Below are 19,492 nucleotides of genomic sequence, written 5' to 3' on the forward strand. Positions count from 1 at the left end.
CTGGACCCCCCCGGCACTGCGCCACGCGGGCACCGCAGCCCCCGCGCCCTCTATCGCGGCGGGCTCCTGGGTGCCCCCGTACGCCACGCCACCCTCCCGCCCGGCCAGCCCCGCCCAGCGGGGGCAGCCATGGAGCGAGGCGCCGGGCTGTCTCCCCCGCTCGCTCACCCGCGGGCGTCGCTCTGGTGGGCCAGAGGCCTCGGGCCGCTGCCGTCCGTGGGGCAGATGGAGCCGGTCGCTGCTAGGGCTCCGGCGGGGCCTTTCCGCGCACGGTTCTACTCAGCAACCCCCCGCCCCCCCCTTCACCAAGGTTGACCCCTCCGCAGGGAGGACTTAGCACGTCGCACCGTCAACGCTGGGGGAGGGGGTGATAACCGAACGCACTGCGGGGTCTATTGGCCGCCGCGCCCACCCGTCCGTCTGGCGGGAGAAGAGACGCGACCCCCCCTCCCTGTTTCCTCCCTTTCCTTACTCGCCCCTGAGTATTCAGCTCCCGCCCTCCCCTTGCCGACATTTTAATCCGATTTCCCGGCCGCTCCTCCGAGCTAACGGCGAACCCACACCACCAACATGGCCGCCGAGCGCACCCTCTCCGTCCCCCTCCCACACCCGGTTTTCTCTGCGGCTGCGCGGCGCGGAACCTTATAGGAGTTGTAGTTCTCCATGCACCTGGGGCTTGCTGCTAGACGTGGGAGCGAACTACAAATTCCAGAATGCCGCTCCGCCGATCTTAAGGGGCCAATGGGAGGCTTCCCTCCTCCTCCCTCCCCCCCCGGCCATAGGGATGATGTCATTGCAAAACAGGCAGGGGAGGTTTCTGCACTGCAATTCATTGTGCTACGCTACAGCCTCCTCCCCCTGCTGCTGAAGCACTAGGGCAGTGACTAAATCTCAAGCAAAGGGGAGGGGGGACCATATAGACATCCCAAGGGAGCTGTAAGCCCTACCCCATGTCTAGGTGATTGAATCCCACGTTGTGTCTTGTTTTATGGTCTCGCAAGGGAAGGGGGAAAATCCCAAATCCAGGTGAGTTCTGTGATTTCTTCCAATCAACTTGTCTGTAATATGTATTTTTAAGTCAGAAAAGTGCAATTGATGGGGGGAGGTTCTGTGCAGGGCTATTTGTGGGGGCATGGGTACCATTGCAAAAAAAAAAAAAACCTCAGTTTTTTTCTGTGCACTGAGTTGTCTATAAGCTTGATTATTATTTGTTGGAGGGGCGGTTGCGTGTGAAAAATCCTTACAGAGCTAGACTTGACTGCAGAACGATTATCAGACAGTGTTGATTCCCCTTCATATACAGATGTTGGAGGGGGTGTGTGTCTGGTGTGGAGGGGAAGAAGCAACTGAGATGTGGATTTATTCTAGTTTGGTGCCTTTTGAAAAAAAATGCTTGATGCATTTCAAAAGAGCTGATTTATAGGGGAATAAGATAGTGACTTAATTTAGTTGTTTTGGAATACTTTATTGCCTTTTTTTCTTGTGTTTAAAAGAACAAATGGATGATATATTTTAAATAGCCGACTTACTACATATGTGAAATGCTTTCTTTTCCTTTCCCTATACCTTCAGGATAGCATATTAGAAATAACCACCGTAGTAGGCTCAATCATGTTATAATATGTGTGTAAAAATAAAAATAAATGCACAACACACATTTCACATTTCTATGTCAGTATTCTTTTTAGCCAGTCACAGGATGTTTAAGTCTGATTTTATTAAGAATATTCTCTTTTTTAAATATGGTTAATTCTGAGTGTCACTGAGTTGTCTGAAAAAGTGAACATCTGTAGATCTTTTTTAAAAACTCCATTGCAACTTTCAGCACACAGTAACAAATAATAAGTAGTAATTTGATTGTACTTCCCTGGGATACAGTATTCAGTAACAAATAACTGGAGGGAATCCTGGTCCAATTTGCCATCTCAATGATGAAAATAACAGCAAATGTGATTGACCTTAATTTGCTATTGCTTAATGATGCCAAGGTGCTATGAGATAGGAGTGTTTCTGGCTGGTGAGAGAGATCTGGGACTGGTGATGGAAAAGGGAAAACATAATTTTTTGGGGGGCCAGGGCTATTGTGTGTATTGTGGGTTTTTATTAGATCACTTCCTTACCTCTTTCAGGGGAAAAAGTGACTTGAATTGTGTAACTGGCTCTTAGCTATTTCAACTATTTCAGATTTATTTTTGATTAGTGTGAATGAACATATACTTTTAAACCAACAGCTGGACTAAATGCTATAGACAGATATACCCAATCTTAACTATTGAGATATCTTTTTGTGATCCACTTGGTTTTTCTGTTGTCATAAATAGAAGAAATGTGGGTGTTTTTAAAATTAACTCTGGAATCCAACACAGCTTCACAATGCAGTCCTCATTTTCTTTGGAGACAGTGCAGAGGGTCCTTTTCCCAGTTCTCTCCTTAGCTCTGTGGGGAAAGTCACTTGCTTCAGTTTCCTAATCTGTAAAATGGGGATAATGCCTGCTTTTGTTAAGTGCTTTGAGATGTTTGCATGAATAGTGCTACCATAACAAGCTGCAAAATATTATTTATTCTTTTCTAAAACTATATCATCACTGCAATTACAAGTATACTCCAGAGAAATCTACTTTCTGTTATATAATACGAGCTTAGCAGCACACACACAGCTTTGTTTCACTGCAGAATTTGTAGCGTCTCCCATCTGGGTCCCTTCAAAGTTTATCTACTCCAAGGACTGAATCTCTTTGGGGCACAGGAAGTGTGTGTGCAGCTGAGCTCATTTTTTCCCCCACTGCTGCATATTTGCTTCTGCGTTACTCTTGTGTAACTGAGACTGTTTTGTCCTCTGGCAGACTTTCCTTGGAATTGCAGTGCTAAGGGATGTGTGACATGAGTGCAATGTGGACAATGAAACTCCCTGTTTCTTTTGATTAAAGTGTTTGTAAACAGTAACACAATGGTTGTGGAGTCAGTGTGTAATGCAGAGAGCATTTTATGTGATCTTATCTTGCAACTAAATTCCTGAGGGGTAAACATTCCTCAGCTAAATCTCCTCGTATTTTTTTATCTCTTCTTTTTCCTTCCTTCCTTGTTGTTGCTAAGTTAAAGGAGAGGAACAGCAGTGCATGCAGTCCAGTTGCCCTTTGTTTTTTAGACTTTTATTTCCTGGAATGGCGTCCCTCTCCCCCTCTTTTTTCGGTCAAGGGAGTGAGTGCGTAATTTAATATACGGCTTCTCCTGTTGGCTATAAGAGAGGAACCTTTACAGCAATGATTTTGTAGGCTATGAAGAGCAAGCGCTGGAACTGCAGTGATAGTTTGAAAGTATATTCTGTAAATTAATGATATGTAAGTTATGCGAAACCTATATACCAGGGGATTTTGGTGTGTGTATGTACTACAGTTCCTTATCTAAATACCGTGCCTGTATATTTATTTTATGTATGCTTGTTTAATCATGTTGCTGTTTTAATGAATTTCTCTAAATAGTAATGAGTTTGTCCAAAGTGTTCGCACTCTGGTGCTATACAATAATATAGCAATAATTAGAGTTAAAATGCACTTCAGAAATTCAGACACCAAGTAGCATGCAGACAAATGCAATATTCACTAGGATGTGTTGCAGTTTTTCCCTTGCAGTGGCAGAAATGTAAAAAGATTTGAAAGTTGGGCATTCAGGAGGTCATCTGTCACCATATATGAGAAACAAGGTGGGTGAGGTAATATCTTTTATTGGACCAACTTCTGTTGGCGAGAGAGACAAGCTTTCGAGCTTGATCTAGTAAAAGACATTACCTCACTCACCTTGTCTCTCTAATATCCTGGGACTGACACTATTACAACTACACTGCATACAACCATGAATGAGCAAAGTCAAGAACTATCAGGTCATTTCTCCTAAATAGCTGGTTTGTAGAAACTTACTTATGTCCCGATCCCACAAAGACTTAGGCATGTGCATTTACTCATGCAAATAATCCCACTAGGTTTAATGGGACTATTTGTGTGAACAGAATTATGCACAAGTCCACATGACTGCAAGATCAAGGCCTTATTTGCTAAGCATCAGCAATGAGGTATACACTGTATTGGAGGCAAAGTAAGATGGTCCTTAACTGCAACTGGGATCTACTAGCATGCACACATTCTGAATCCTACCCTGATGAGGAATTGGGGTCTAAATACAGAGACAAATAAGAAAAAGCGGACTTGGAGACCCGAGCAAAGTGCTGACATAGATTTGTTTCAAGTTTTGCTCTTTCTGTCTTCTCCTCTGCTACAGTGCTGTGTGAGAGAAGTTATTTGACTCACTTAGGCTAGTGTGGGGGGGGGGGGACTTGTGGGAGAAATGAGCCTTTAGGAAAGATTTGAATGAAGAGAACTTGGTGCACTGGGACGTAAGTGGTTATTCATATAGGGGCCACTTGGAAGAAGATGAGAAAAATGAAGAGGGTGCTGAGTCTGGCATACCTGGTGTGCCTCTTTCTATTGTTCCTCGCATGAAACAGGTTTTTCCTCCATTTTTTTTTTTGACCAATGTAACTCACTTGTGAGTGTGTATTACCTGCCCCATTCCCCAGCCCCCTCTCCCCCCCACTAGTGCATGTGAAATGAGTCATGTACAGCTTGAGTGAGGGAGTCTTGCCTCTTTAACTGAAGCTGTAGCAACTCTTGTTTTTTGTTCTGGAAGTCCCCAGTTCAGTCTTAAGTGTGTTTAGTCAAGATGGCATCTGTCATTGGGAACTTCAGTCATCTGGTGTAACTGTAAGTTATGGTCTGTCTTATGCAGATTTATCTGCAGCTGTATTGTTTGTGTGCCAGGGGACCACTTACTTTTATTTTATGAGAAAAAATAAATAAATGAACAGTTACAATAGGCCTGATTCCACAGTGGAGATTTGGGTACAATCATTTTTGTTTTTAGTGGAAGATTTGCTTTTTTAGTAAATGGGTCCTAAAATATGAAAGCAAATGTTGCTGCTAATAGTTGCAGAAATGGCAGTCAGAAAATGTGTCTGAACCTACCTGGCTCACACAGGTGTGGTTTGTTTTTATGTGTGTGTCCAGATTACACGGATGTATGTGGCAATGTGAAAGTTAGAGAAAATATGCATCATAATATAAGTGTATTGATTATAGTACAACAGGAATTGCATAGGATGGTACAAGATCGGTTAAAACTGGGAGTAATGGGATAACATCTAAATCAGGGAAAATTGGGGCTGGATATCAGGCAAAACCTCTGAGAGTGATACTTACTTTTTGAGATTATTCCATTCTCATAAGTGGTGACAGCTCCATTACTAAATCACTAACTCAGTTGGAGAAAGCGTGAAAAGTAGATTATAGGAACCATTCTGCATTGATTGGGGGGGGAATGGACTAGATGACCTAAAAGTTCCTTTTTAGTGTCCAATTTCTATTATATCATCCTGCAGTAAATAAGTTAGTCAATTATTGACATAATTGGTGAGAGAAATTGTGCTGGTGTTTTAATGCATGTTTTATACTATGAAAAATTGTTCTGTCATGTTTGTGATCTAAACATTTCCTGGACTATGATGCCTTTCAATTGGACCATGCTTTAAGTTTAAGTGAAATCGAACAAATCGAGGCAAATACATCCCTGATATAACTCCATTTAATTCATTACAATTACACAAGCGATCAGTTTGGCCCATTAAAACCAATGTTACTATTTAAATATAATTAGGCTTGGAAGGATTTGACTTTTATTGGTAAATGTTGGTAGATGTAGATTTCACACACGCGCACACAGGAAAAAACATTTCCATTGATAAGTAAAATTTACAAATAGGCAAAATAAGAAAAATGGTGCTTGCGAACTTAGAGTTTGATTTTAAGGCTGTTTTCTTTGTATAGTGTGATGTGATGTTGACAATTTGTGTTTTTTCATGGTTATTTAATGTTATCGTCTTGAATCTCAGTGTCTACTGTCATGAAATAATTATCTGACCCCTTCTATTGTCTGATCCCTCCATAATTGTGAACATTTATATTGATAAAAATCAACATAAATGAATGCTTAAAAATAAACATTGATATTATCCATCAAATTTTATTTAAAAAAAATCACATTCTGCCAAGCCCAAATGTAACTGAGAGCAAACTGAAGTGTATCATTACTTCAGTTGGTTCTTCACTGCGCCTCATGTAGGCTACTAAAAACGGTCTATACGGCGTGTCTACACTGGAGCTGAAGATGTGATTTCCAGCTGGGATAAACATATCCACACTAGCTGTGATCGAGCTGGCATACTAAAAATAGAAGTGCATCCGTGGCAGCAGGATGAGCAGGTGGCCCTGAGTATGTGCCTATGGTTTCATACTCGAACAGCTAGCCCAGTGGTTCTCAAATTTTGTACTGGTGACCCCTTTCACACAGCAAGCCTCTGAGTGCGACCCCTCTTTATCAATTAAACACTTTTTTATATATTTAACCCCATTATGAATGCTGGAGGCAAAGCAGGGTTTGGAGTGGAGGCTGATAGCTCGTGACCCCCCCATGTAATAACCTTGTGACCCCCTGAGGGGTCCCAACCCCCAGTTTCAGAACCCCTGAACTAGCCTATCCTGCTGCTTGTTTTGCCATGGTTATGCTTCTTCTTTTCCATGTGAGCTCAATCAGAGCTAGCACGGATATGTCTATCTGAGCTGGAGATTATACCTCCAGCCATGGCTGGCTCCAGGGTTTTTGCCGCCCCAAGGAGAGAGGGGGGGGGGGGGGGAAAGCCGTGATCGGAGGCACTTCGGCGGGAGCCCCACCGCGCCGCTTCATAATTCAGCGGCAGGTCCTTCCCTCCCGACCCACCACCGAATTGCCACCGAATTGCCGCTCCCTTCCTTGGGCCGCCCCAAGCACCAGCTTGCTGCGGTGGTGCCTGGAGCCGGCCCTGCCTCCAACTGGAGATTATACCTCCAGCTCCAGTGTAGACAGAGCCACATGAAGGGCCTGTGCAAACTAAGTGTGTGGGGATTGTTTTGTATCGTGACTTGGTCTTGCCTGTGTAGGTGGGACCACCTGGTGGGATTAACAGTGAACCATGTTACTCAGTCATGCTTCGGTCCTGTTAAAGATGGGGGTAGCATACATCCAGTTCGTGTACTTTGCCTGTGGCAGAAATATTTTCCTGTAGCTTATTGTATTTAGTCCTATTAAATGCAACAATACGTTTCTTGTACTGAGACCCCTTTTTTTGGAATTTGAGGGGATTGGGGAAGGCTATGTTGGCTTGGAAAGAAATGATCTTGCGTGTGGCTTTTCAAGGGACTGTCTGTCTCCCACAGAATGAGCACTGCAGGTAAAAAATAGCATCTTAGACACAAACATGTACAAGAGTCAAATAGTCCTCCAGTAACTCTGTCCTAATTAAAGACACAATAGCAGAATGGAGTATTGATGCAAGCCCCTAGTAGTTGGACCCACCGATGAACATGTTTTAATAACAGTCACAGTCCCCTTCAGGAAAACTAAATTTGCTTTTTAAAGTCCTTGTTAGTGCAGAATATGTACTATGCAAAAATGTCACTAATCCAAAGTGCAATGTGCATATATAAAAAGGGAGCAGAGTTTCTCAATGTGAATTCATCTCTCCTGCATGGAAGCACCAAGGAGTCCCAAGACCCTATGGAATAGTAATAGGCCTTGACTTAACTTTATTTGTGAACACTGAAGAAAATCTTGTCTTATGTATTTACCACCCCCACCTGATATGGGAGAGGGATGACTGTGTAACAACCTCCTGTATGAACATTCAGTGAAGCTTGAAACTCAGACCTTCAGAGCCATAGAACAGACATTTATCACTTGAGCTAAAGGAGTTAACTCCATTAACTGGTAGCAATAGCAAGGTGTTTATTGACCAGCCACAGGGTGGGGATGTGACACATGCTCTGCCATTCTGTTTCTCTACCTTGCTTTGCAGTAAAGAAGCGCTTTCCTATTTTTCTCTTAAATATTAAAATTCAAGTAGCCAGTACATTTAAAATGTACTGAGGACTATGTTACAGAATCCTGAGAGAGGTCATGGAGAGGGACTTCTGGTTGAATATGTTTGAGTTAGGAATGAGGATTGTGACAAAAATATACCATTTTAATCCCTCACCCCCCTGGAAATACTGCTATTGAACCATATTGCTGCACTAATCTGGGGTGCAGTGAGGCAGCTGCCTGGGGTAATCAGACTGTCATGTAGGCTGCCACATCTGAGGAGTCACTGTTGGAACAGCATCGTTCATAATAGCTGAGAGGTATCAAACTGCTCCCTCCCTGTTGTGGAGTTTTACCTTCGTGATTCTTTCTTGTTTCCATTCTACTATAGTGCCCTTGTTTTTTTATATATATATATATATATATATATATATATATATATATATATATATATATATATATATATATATATATAAAACAATATAGTGATGTGCAGCAAGCTCCTTTGGGGCCTCAGATACTCGGGTGCAAATGATTCTGTGTAATGTTAGGAAATAGATGAGTATAAATGGAGACATCAGTTTGGAGGTAGAAGTAACACCAATAGGGAATAGGGTGGGTTGCTGGAAAGAAGGAAATAATGTCTGACCAAAGATCCAGTGCACCTATGCCCTGCCCTATTGGTAATTACATTAAGGCATAATGTCTTGGCAGGCACTCTGTTCCTGCTGTCGAACTCTGTTGGACTCTACAGAAATATGGAGGAGATCCTTATTCAGGTGTTAGACTAGCAACTACAATTTAAATTGTAGACTAGCAACTACAATTTAAAGGTGAATTCCTGTCTTCAAATCGACACATGTTCAAAGAGTTAGTGATAGAGACCCTGTCAGGTTAAAAATCATGATTTTATTTAAAAGCAGATTCTCTTAAAACCTAGGTTCTAAATAACCCCTTGGATTATAAAATTGGAAAATTAATAAAGAAAATTTACACTTCATTACATTATATAATTTATCCATTTCTGAGCTTGAATAATGAAACAAATCATTAGTTTAATATTTTGTTTTATGGTAAAGTGTATATGTGAAGCAAAATTTATTTTATAGCACAAAACCAGTTTCAGTCCTAACTTGGGACAGGGTCAGACTCAGGGCTCTCTCTAGTGGTACTCAGCATTTGGGTTCTGGTACGCAGTGTTATAACTAGGTTGTGAAGATATTTACTTAAAATATCTACTTAAATTTAAAGGTGTGTGTGTGTGGAGAAGTAAGGCAAAAATTCTGTGGGTCTTATTATAAAAGTTTTCTTAGAATTATAGAATATCAGGGTTGGAAGGGACCTCAGGAGGTCATCTAGTGACAGTCCAACCCCCTGTTCAAAGCAGGACCAATCACCAGACAGATTTTTGCCCCAGATCCCCTAAATGGGTCCCTTAAGGATTGAACTCAAAATCCTGGGTTTAGCAAGCCAATGCTCAAACCACTGAGCTGTCCCTCCCCCCCGAGTTCTGGGATAGTGACCTAATGGAATCCCTTTGTAGGCCTCCTGCAAAGAATAAAATATTGGGTTTACCGTCTTTTGCTGCTTTCTATTGGGTGAAGAGAGGTTTAAATTCAATTTATTTTTTCACACTAGAAATCCAGGCTTTGTCTACCCTGAAACACTGTAGATGACAGGAGAACTAATAGGATTGTGACATCTCACGTGTCCTAAAATCTCTTTAATCTGAATAATCAACAGGTGAAATGACTTTTTTCTTCAGATGGTTTAAAATTGTATCTTGTGTGGGTTTTTTGTTTTTTTGTTTTTCTTTTTTGCTAACAGCCATTTAATAATAAATGGTTGGGCTGAAAAAGCTTTCCTTACACATTTTAGATCTTCAGTAGATCTTCCAGCAGAAGCTGTTGATTCCTGCTTTGACATTGCTGATACTTCAAGGTGAAAATCAATCATGGTTTTTGTTTTTAATATGTGAAGGAAGGGGGGGGGAATATTTCAGACTTTTGGTACCTCATGAGAAAAGGTAGGAGAAATAACATTTCCCTTTTCTTTTTCTTTTTGCAGCTCCCCTTTAAGTGCATGCTCATGGGTGTCTTCATAGAAAAAAAGGTGCTGGCTAACATGAGTAACTAAAATGAGGTAAAATCCTAGTGAAGACAAGGCAGTTTAACATGAGTTAGATCAAAGTAAACTCTAGATACCCTCAGACCCTTTACCTCAACCTGTCATCTAGAGTTTACTTTGATCTAACTCATGTTAAACTGCCTTGTCTTCACTAGGATTTTACCTCATGTTAATTACCACTTCTTCGTAAGAACACGTCCCCGTCCCCTCCCAGTGAAGACAAGGCCTTGTAAGTTGTATTTCTCCATAGTGCAACAATGGGCTAATTCTTGACTCCAGATCTTCAGTCATGCCTCCCATGTTTCTGATAGTGGAACTTCAGAAGGGGAAGTACTTTCACTAAAAAAAGGAGTCATTTTTATCTGCTAACTGAAAACCGCTTAAGTGAAGCAAATTTCAGCAGCATCAGTTATTTCTCCCCTTAGGTGGAATAATTCTGTCTTTATAGCCTCTTCACATGGTAGCTAATAGGGCGAGAACTGGGTGCCTGTAACTTTTACATATATATCTGGTATGTAAAAGTCCCCAATGAAAATATTGGTGCTTGAGAACGTTATGTAGGTTTAGGGCATTTCCTGGAGGATTTTGGATCTGTACACAAAAAATTACTTTAGCACATTGAGACTGTCTGTGCTGCACATCCAAGAAGCCTGAGATTTCAAGAGTTGGCATATACATTTTGTTAAAAAAATTAAGGATGTATGTTATTTAAAGGGGAACTGTGCTCATTTTCTTCATCACAGCATTTTTTCATATTTCCAAACCATGGTAATATCTTTCAGCATGAATAGAGTGTGAGTGTGTACATACACAAATTTGCATTAACTATTGAACTTTCAGACTAATGAACAGAATGAGTAGAAATTTCTGTTAACTGTCTTGCAAAGAAAAGTGTAAGAACCTAACAAAATGGAAATTGCTTTATCTGAACTCTGAGACCAGAGCTGCTTCTTGTGACATGTGATTTGTTGTGATATGTGACTTGTGTTTAAAACATTTATACCCCATGCTCATCTCTTAAAGGATAAGTGCTCCCATGTTAATCCCTGACTCTCTCAATGTGAGGTACATTATGGGTCTGGGGGGTAATCAATCACCCCCAAATTATTGTATTTTAAAAATTAGAATGGGGGAGAAACTCCCAGGACTCCACTTCTCCCAACCTGACCTCTGCTTCAGTATAATAACGTAAGTACAGACTTAAACAACTAGATCCATATTCAGGTGTTGAAAAACTCCCCCATACCTTCAAACCCAAAGACGAAACTTCTTAGCGTTGGCATTGTCTGTGCTAGCAAGTTGTACCAGTAAAAAATTCTGTCGTCATAGTGCCATCACAAAACTCTTTCAGCAAAGCACCTACACAGTTGGCCAGTTGCATGGGAGGATTGTGCCCACACAGTCTCAAAATGTATCAGCAAAACTGTTGCACTGTGGGTAGGAACCTAGTGTCCTCCGCCCTGCTTCCAGAACCACTAACTTGTGGGAAATCACCGCTGTGTATTATGGGGCAGCTGCTGTATAATGTTGGATACACACTGGCCTCTCAGGGAATTGTGGATCAAATGTCCACAATTTCCTCTGTTCTGTCCTAGAATCAGCTACTCTTATGCACCATTTACAAACTTGTTCCGTGAATAGCATTAGCAGCAGCAACTGCACTAAAAAATACTGTGCTGCCATCAGAAATAACTTACACTTAAACTTCTGCCCCTTTCTCATGCCTCCGATGTGAATTGGTTTTATCTCCTTGTCCTCTTTTTGCAGTGTTCCTCTTCTCAGCCTGCTCCCCAGGGCTGGACAAACTTTCTGCTTGACCTTGTGAAGAGGGTTTTCAAGCCATGTGCATACTGGACCATTAAAGATCCTCACTTTATTACAAAGGGCTGGATTTTCTCCTTGCAATCCAGCCTGAGTTTGGGGCAACACTTAACCACACTGCCCAGGGCCGCATTTACATCTTATGCGCCTCTAGGCACAGCATCTTCAGTGCTCCCGCTGCCTACAGCTGACTTTGTTTTCCATTAAAAAATGAAACTTTTAACCCACTTTTAACTTTTAGGCGCCCCTAGAATGCCGGCGCCCCATGGCACATGCCTACTGTGCCTAATTGGAAATGACACTGCCCCAGGTACAGGTCAGGGAAACAGATTGTGACTGAGGACCCACTTCTGCAAAGCACTTAAGCACGTGCTGAGCTTTAAGTACGTGAGTGGTTTTGATGGGTATTTAAACTAAAAACTACTTCTTCCTGAACTAATATGCGGTTATGAAGAGAGACAGTGGAAGTAATGTGCTGGCTCATAAAAAGACAGAACGTCACCTTAAGCGTGGAAGAAAATAAACCTTATTCAAAAATTGAGTAGTTTTAGTTATTCTCCTTGTTGCAAGTTTCAAAATTGGAATGATTGAATCCAAAATAAATTGAACACAGACTCCTACAACACAGCCAACCAACAGAAAACAAACAACAAAAATCCAGCCAAAAATCCATAATCACTTTGGCTAAGATAAATGAGGATGATGTCTAAATAAATATTAAACACAGTCTCTCCTTTAAGGTCTGCCTTTCTGCTGAATTGGTCTCTGAAGCAAAATAACAAAACCAGCATTAATAGTTGTTTACTTTGACTGTCGCTCATCATATCAGTAAGTCTATTACATCAGTTCCGAAAGTAGCTATTAAGTAATCAGGTCAGCATCAGAGGGGTAGCATGTTAGTCTGAATCTGTAAAAAGCAACAGAGGGTCCTGTGGCACATTTAAGACTAACAGAAGTATTGGAGCGTAAGCCAACTCTGCCCACATATCTACACCAGCAACACCATCACAGGACCTAACCAGATCAGCTACAACATCACCGGCTCATTCACCTGCACGTCCACCAATGTTATATATGCCATCATGTGCCAGCAATGACCCTCTGCTATGTACATTGGCCAAACTGGACAGTCACTACGCAAGAGGATAAATGGACACAAGTCAGATATCAGGAATGGCAATATACAAAAATCTGTAGGACAACACTTCAACCTCCCTGGCCACACAATAGCAGATGTAAAGATAGCCATTTTACAGCAAAAAAAACTTCAGGACCAGACTCCAAAGAGAAACTGCTGAGCTCCAGTTCATTTGCAAATCTGACACCATCAGATCAGGATTAAACAAAGACTGTGAATGGCAATCCAACTACAGAAGCAGTTTCTCCTTCCTTGGTGTTCACACCTCAACTGCTAGCAGAGCACCTCACCCTCCCTGATTGAACTAACCTCATTATCTCCATACTGATTTATACCTGCCTCTGGAAATTTCCATTACTTGCATCTGATGAAGTGGGCATTCACCCACGAAAGCTTATGCTCCAATACTTCTGTTAGTCTTAAAGGTGCCACAGGACCCTCTGTTGCTTTTTACAGGTCAGCATGTTAAATGTCAGAGACTGTTCTGAAAATTTAAAAAATTAAATTAAAACTTAAAATGTAAATGACTTCTTCTTTTTGTCCTGTTAATATTCCTTTTGATAATGCTCTTCGTTTAGCCTCATGACTGATGTTCTGTGGGCTTGGTTCTGCAAACAGATGTGCCTGTCTGGAGTTCTGTTACCATTGGGCTGATTGAGAACTCTGCAGTCAGAGGTGATTCCTTTGTGAGTTATACAATTACTGTCTATTTGCAAAATATGTATTTGTACAACTGTGCTTTAGGCCATGTTGTAGCTTATTGGGTAAGTGCATGTTTTTGGCTTGCTAGAATAGAGTGAATAAAAGATTCACTCCGTTCTAATTTTTGGTATTCTAGGTACAGAGAATTCAGGTATTTAAAAAAAAAAAACTAATGCTTTTTCTCATTTAAAAATACATTGCCAACCAATGGCTAAACTAATGCAGAATTTTCAGTGCATATTTTTCAGCATTTGACTCTTGCTTATTTATTATTGTAATCTATTCCTACCAGAAAGATTATGATTTATTTCTTAAAAAGTTGCTTTTCAAACATTACTGTGACATGTACAACCAACCAGTCCCATTCTAATCCTTTTATTATTTGTGCTTATGACTTTAATTGTGTATCCTTTCAAGTAGGAACTGTTATTTGTGCAGTGAATGAAATATCGGTGTGAACTTTCCATTTACATGTTAATGAAGCTTTGCCTAGTAAGGTGTTACTGGACTCGTTCAGTAATATGAAGAGGTGGAGGAAAATAATGTGCCAATATGCAAAGGATTTTGGTTGCTGGAAGGTGACATGTCACCAACAATAAAATGCTCTTTCCCTATCATAGTTCAAAGACCCATTTCAAATGGACAAAACAATCTGTGTTACTTGGGAAGGGAATTAAGAAGAATGTATTCTAATTGTCAGCATATAGCTTGTACCAGGAAGAAGGGAAATGTAATTTGTGTATACATTCAAAAGAGAGGATATCTTAATCTAATGCTAATATGTTGTGACACATATGATGATGAAGAGCACATTGTTTTGGAAAATGTTGCATTCTGAAGCTGGCTATGGTTATCAAAGTGGTATGATTCCTGCCTTGCGGGGAGTACGAGTAACTTGCAATGTACAGTAACCAAAGTTGAGTACCGGATCTTCTCATAGTCTATGCTCAGCATTTTAAGATTCAGTATTTTACTTTCTATTTTTTCTGCTACCACTTCTAACAGATCTCTCTCAAAATCTTATCTGACTGCCAGATGCTGAGACTGGATGACAGAGGATGGATCATTTGATGATTGCCCTGTTCTGTTCATTCCCTTTGAGGCATCAGGCATTGGCCACTGTTGGAAGACCAGATACTGAGCTTGGTGGACCTTTGGTCTGACCTAGCATGGCCATTTTTAAGTACTTCAGTTCTTACAGAATGACAGACTGAGATTTTGGTTTGCCCAGGAGACTGATTAGGAGTAGAAAGGTAAATCTGTGAGTCCTCAGCATATTTGTGAATGAGATCACCCACAGAGTGTGTGTAGAGGGAGCAGAGGAAGGGGCTAAGTGTAGGACCCCCCCTGAAGAAGATCCTGTAAATGAAATGTCGAGGGAACGATTGGAAGTTGGAGGAGAGCTAGGAGAGGATAGAGTTATGAAAGTTGACGAAGGACACAATTGCCAGAGGGAAGAGCATAGTGGCCTGTGGGGTGAGTTGGAAGATTTCCTGGGCAGCTGCCATCAGCTTCTTGAGAAACCAAGCTTTTAAAAAAAACACATCTAGTGGCTATGGCTGTGAAAGACTTCCAAATAGAGTGAAAACCAACGCAGTACTGCCTTCCAAAGCCTGCAGACAGCTCCAGTGCTGCCTCTGCTGTTCAGAACTTTCCCAAGTGATAGTACAGAAAAAACTGACTAGCGTCTTTCCCTTCATCTGCTTCTGTTCAGACTCCTGTGGGCAGCAGTGGGGCTAAGAATCAGAACAGTCTCACTTTGGTGCTGTGTGAAGAAGGAAATGGCACTGTAGCTATTCACTGCAAACGAGGATTCAAACTGCAGCTGAGGTAGTAGTAGAACTGTGGAAACGTGTGACACTTTTTTGGGGTGTCTGGGGTTAATTTCTATCACCTGCTCACAGCAGGGGGAAGTCCTGTCTGTGCTCACCAGGGGAAACACTCTCCAGTTACTGGCTACTGGTAACACAGGAGCTCCAGGCTCCGCAAGCCCTGCTCTTTCCCTCTGCAGGCTAGGAATTTACACACCCCATTTTGTTCAACTTGAGTGCCCAGTCCCTTAATCCTCTGGACTCCCACAATGCACATAGATCCGCTGCCTCTGAGAAAGCAGTGCACCCAAGATGACTGGTTTCACCTCTGTTCAGGACTCTCCTTAGCACACGGCACTTCAATCTGGTTTTACTATAAACCCGTTTCAGTTTATTTACCAGAGCTTGAGATGAAGATTCAATGAAAAGCACGTATAAGGATTTGGAAACAGAAGGTTACAGAGAAAAGAAAGATATAACATGCAATCGATAGCCTATACTTATTCACAAATCACTTTCCTATCTAATGAGACCTCTCACCCAAAGGTCATTCCTTCCAAAATGGGTCCAAAAACTGGGATTCAATTTTCATGAGAGCCTCATGCTGTTGGAGTCCCTGCTCCTGTAATGGGGAGGAATTCTCTTATACAATTCCTGCCCATTGTTCCCTGTGATGGTGCATGCCCCATCTCGATCAGAAGACTAACCAGCTCCTCTGGGCTCAACCAGTACTAAATACACACACCTATAGAGCCTGCTTCAGCTGGAGGAAGCAAACTTAAAAAAGAGCTTGTCACAGGAAGGGGAGACCAAGAGGAAAGGTGCTGTGCCTCAGAAGTAGCTGACTCTTGCTACAGAACCACTGAGAGAGAAGCCGCTGACAAGCCTCCACCACCCACAAGGGCTTAACAGACCATGAACAAGCTGATCTCTGCGGGGCAGGGGTCAAAATCAACTCTCACGGGGTCAGCCATGCCAGACCACTGTAGCCAAACCAGACCTTTATAAGGAGTCTCAGACTGAACGTTCCCTTAAGTTGGAGATCCCCATGCCCAAGAAGCTGGAAAGGCTGGAGTAAAGTTCCCAAGCGGGGAAAGGGAATGAGACTCTGAAACTGCCTGAGTATGACCCCAGAGGAAGGCTCAGCCCATCACATCCCCTGACCTGGGGTACCCTGTTCAGAGACTTTTATTGGGGTTCTTTTGTCTTTGCAAATGCTGAAGCCTGCATCTCACTCAGTCAGTCAGCGGGGTCTGTCTCCACAGACGTTCATTATTCTTACATTGGTTGAGTCAGCGCTCAGACTGTCCCCCCCTCAGGTGATAGGTTTGACTCCAGACAGCTTTGGAACATAGTATCCTACGTGTTACATAACTCTAGAACTGACTTTCTATACAAACATCTCACAATAACTATGACAATCATCTACACTTTACCTTTCCTCAGAAATCACATACAACCCCCTTTGGTGAAATACTGAGATGATGGACTGACACAGGCGGAATATGCCTGTCTGGGTTTGTCTGTGTCATAACACGCACTGCCTACCTCTTGAGGCAGCCAGAAAACAGAGGGAGTGCTAGAGAATGGTGAATACTTCACTTCCCATGCCAGGAGGTAGGAGGCGACAGGATCAGAAGGGGGCGTGGGGAAGAAAATTTTCCTTCTCCATTCCAGCAGCTATAATTTTATCTGGCACTTACAAAGCAAAATACAAAAGCTGGATCCCCTGAACAGGATCCAGGGAGAGCCCTCGAGAAGGAATCCCGTCCCCTTTGCCTTTCCTGGCAGTGGGGAAGAGGTGGGAGAATAAGAGGCCAAATACAGAGGAGGAGGTAGAGGACGCAGTACAAGGACAGAGGGAAATAGATATGAGGGGGCTGAAATGGAGACGGACCCATGAAAGTGCACATTATGAGACAGGAAAAAAGTGAAACAGAGCCAGGAAGAAAAGGAAGTGGTGTAGTGGAAAAAGCCCTGAAGTAGGGGACAGGAGACGTGGGTTGCTATTTCCACCTCTGCCAGCAACCAACTTTGTGACCTCAGCAAGTCCCTTTGCTTCTCTGTGCCTCTGTTTCCCCTATCCTTTCTCTGTTTTGCCTATTTGGATTATAACCGCTCTATGTGGCAGGTACTGACTCTAGCTATAAGACACATAAGATGACACAGATGGTGCCTCTACGAGCTTACAGTAACTTCACTGATTACGCCTGCACTGTGTAAGTACTTACACAGCCCTTGGTATATTCCTCAAAATCTGCAAATCTGGTGTTCCACCTCGGTAGTCTCTTTCCGTGGTTGCTCCAGTTTCAGTCAGGAATCTGCAGGGAAGTTATTACTTGCCAACAAAAGATATGCAAATCAATTTAAATGAGAATCTGGGAGCTGCAAGCTTCACCCATAGGCGGTATGTGAGGCTACCACGGAGAAGCACTAGTCAACCAAAGGAGCAGATTAATGAACAGATAGCAAGAACTTTTTCTTCAGTAGAGACAAGGTTTTCCATCCCTAGGATTACAAAAATGCCTTTTTCATGTGGACAGTTCATTTGGGCTTGATTAGGTAGGCTTATGGCAAATATTGTATTTAAACCTGTCCTCTGTTATCACTACATAAGCAATGTTCTATCTAACATGAGGAATATAAAGGTCAACTGGGAGGCAAAATACCTGTGACACTTGACATTTAAACCGTATATTTCCATGACTCATGCTCTCTTCACCATGACTGTCCTATGATGTTTCCTAAACTCAATGGTGAATCCAAAGGCTATGTGTATCCGATAAAAGGATGTTTTGTTTCACAGTATGCGTGTGAGAGAAAATATTTTTATATATTATGGAGGCGTTGGTAGTGACTCCCTTGTCAAGGTTGCATTGAGATTTGTACTAAAATCCTTCTGATTCATGCTTTAGTGATTGAATTGTCTCCTGGCTTTAGCATAATAATTCTTCAGCAGATGACTGAATTTTAAAATATGTACTAACTCTGTGCGGAAACAACACTTTTTAAAAATGCTCCCTTGAAGTTTTATACTCTTTGCTTGCTTTCCAATAACTTGAAGATAGGCCAAGTCAAGTATAGCCATAGAAGATAGTTTGCACTAGTCTACCCTGCATTGTGTTCTTCAGCTCTGCTCACTCTCCCATTGTTACCTTCTGTCCCTTGCTACCCCACAAAGTTTATACCCTCCTTGGCTCATCACTTGCTGCCCCCAACATCCCCTCCGTGGTCACCACTACCCCAAACCTTCCCCTGTTGTCCTTCCTGGCTCCCCTATGTCTTCCCATCCTTTATTTCTCCCCACTGCCTGACATGTTTTTTTTAAAAATCTAGGAAATTCCTATATGAAAAATTTTAAGTTTGAGGTAAGGCTCTAAAAGTGCTTATCCTTTCAGCACAATCCAATAAAAATGAAGGAATCACCAGTTAAGACTATGTTAACACCCCAAAAACCCCTCAGTTCACCAATTCACAACCTATATCTCATCATGCACTCCTGGACTCGTCATCTCAGCAGCAAGTTCTCTTTTTCTTCTTGACACTCTACACATATCCATTTCCTTCGCACCACAATCCGATACACAATCTTGGCTAAATTTTGAGGTTGCTCTCTTTATTAGACACATTTAGATGTTTTGGTTTTTAAACTTAAAATACCTGCAACCCAGGAGAACAACCAACCAACACATGTTAAAATGACCTATACGTTGGTGGAAAAACAGAATCATTTGAAGGGGTTGTTTAGGGCTGGATTAATTTATGTTCCCTCAGAGGTGACCTAATATTGTAATTTGCACAAGTCTTCCAAGCTTTCCACCCTCAAGAAAAGGGATGGTGGTGAATCACTGGGTTTGTAGATTTGTCCTTAAATTTTAGTCCTAAAATAATACTCAAAGTGCTTTACAAACATCAGTGGATTTAGCTTTAAAACATCACAATGACATGGGTA

At 42.0% G+C, this 19,492-nt stretch overlaps 1 protein-coding gene across 5 annotated transcripts in view; it reads left to right on the forward strand.

Annotated features, from left to right (window-relative positions):
• The window catches only part of RAB30 (RAB30, member RAS oncogene family), an 81,398-nt gene that overhangs the window by 14,161 nt on the left and 47,745 nt on the right, over window positions 1-19,492 (forward strand). The window contains exons 1-3 of one of the 5 annotated variants that reach the window (XM_065595809.1): window positions 595-1,026; window positions 9,820-9,882; window positions 13,606-13,702. The exons of 1 other annotated variant lie outside the window; for it this stretch is intronic. The gene's annotated coding sequence lies outside the window, so the exon portion shown is untranslated. Of the gene's footprint in view, window positions 1-108; window positions 1,027-3,148; window positions 3,339-9,819; window positions 9,883-13,605; window positions 13,703-19,492 lie in introns of those variants that run through there. 3 more of the 5 variants (XM_065595810.1, XM_005287574.4, XM_065595806.1) reach the window with 3 other exon arrangements.

Source organism: Chrysemys picta, chromosome 1 (assembly GCF_011386835.1).
Source record: "Chrysemys picta bellii isolate R12L10 chromosome 1, ASM1138683v2, whole genome shotgun sequence".
Classification (NCBI taxonomy): Eukaryota; Metazoa; Chordata; order Testudines; family Emydidae; genus Chrysemys; species Chrysemys picta.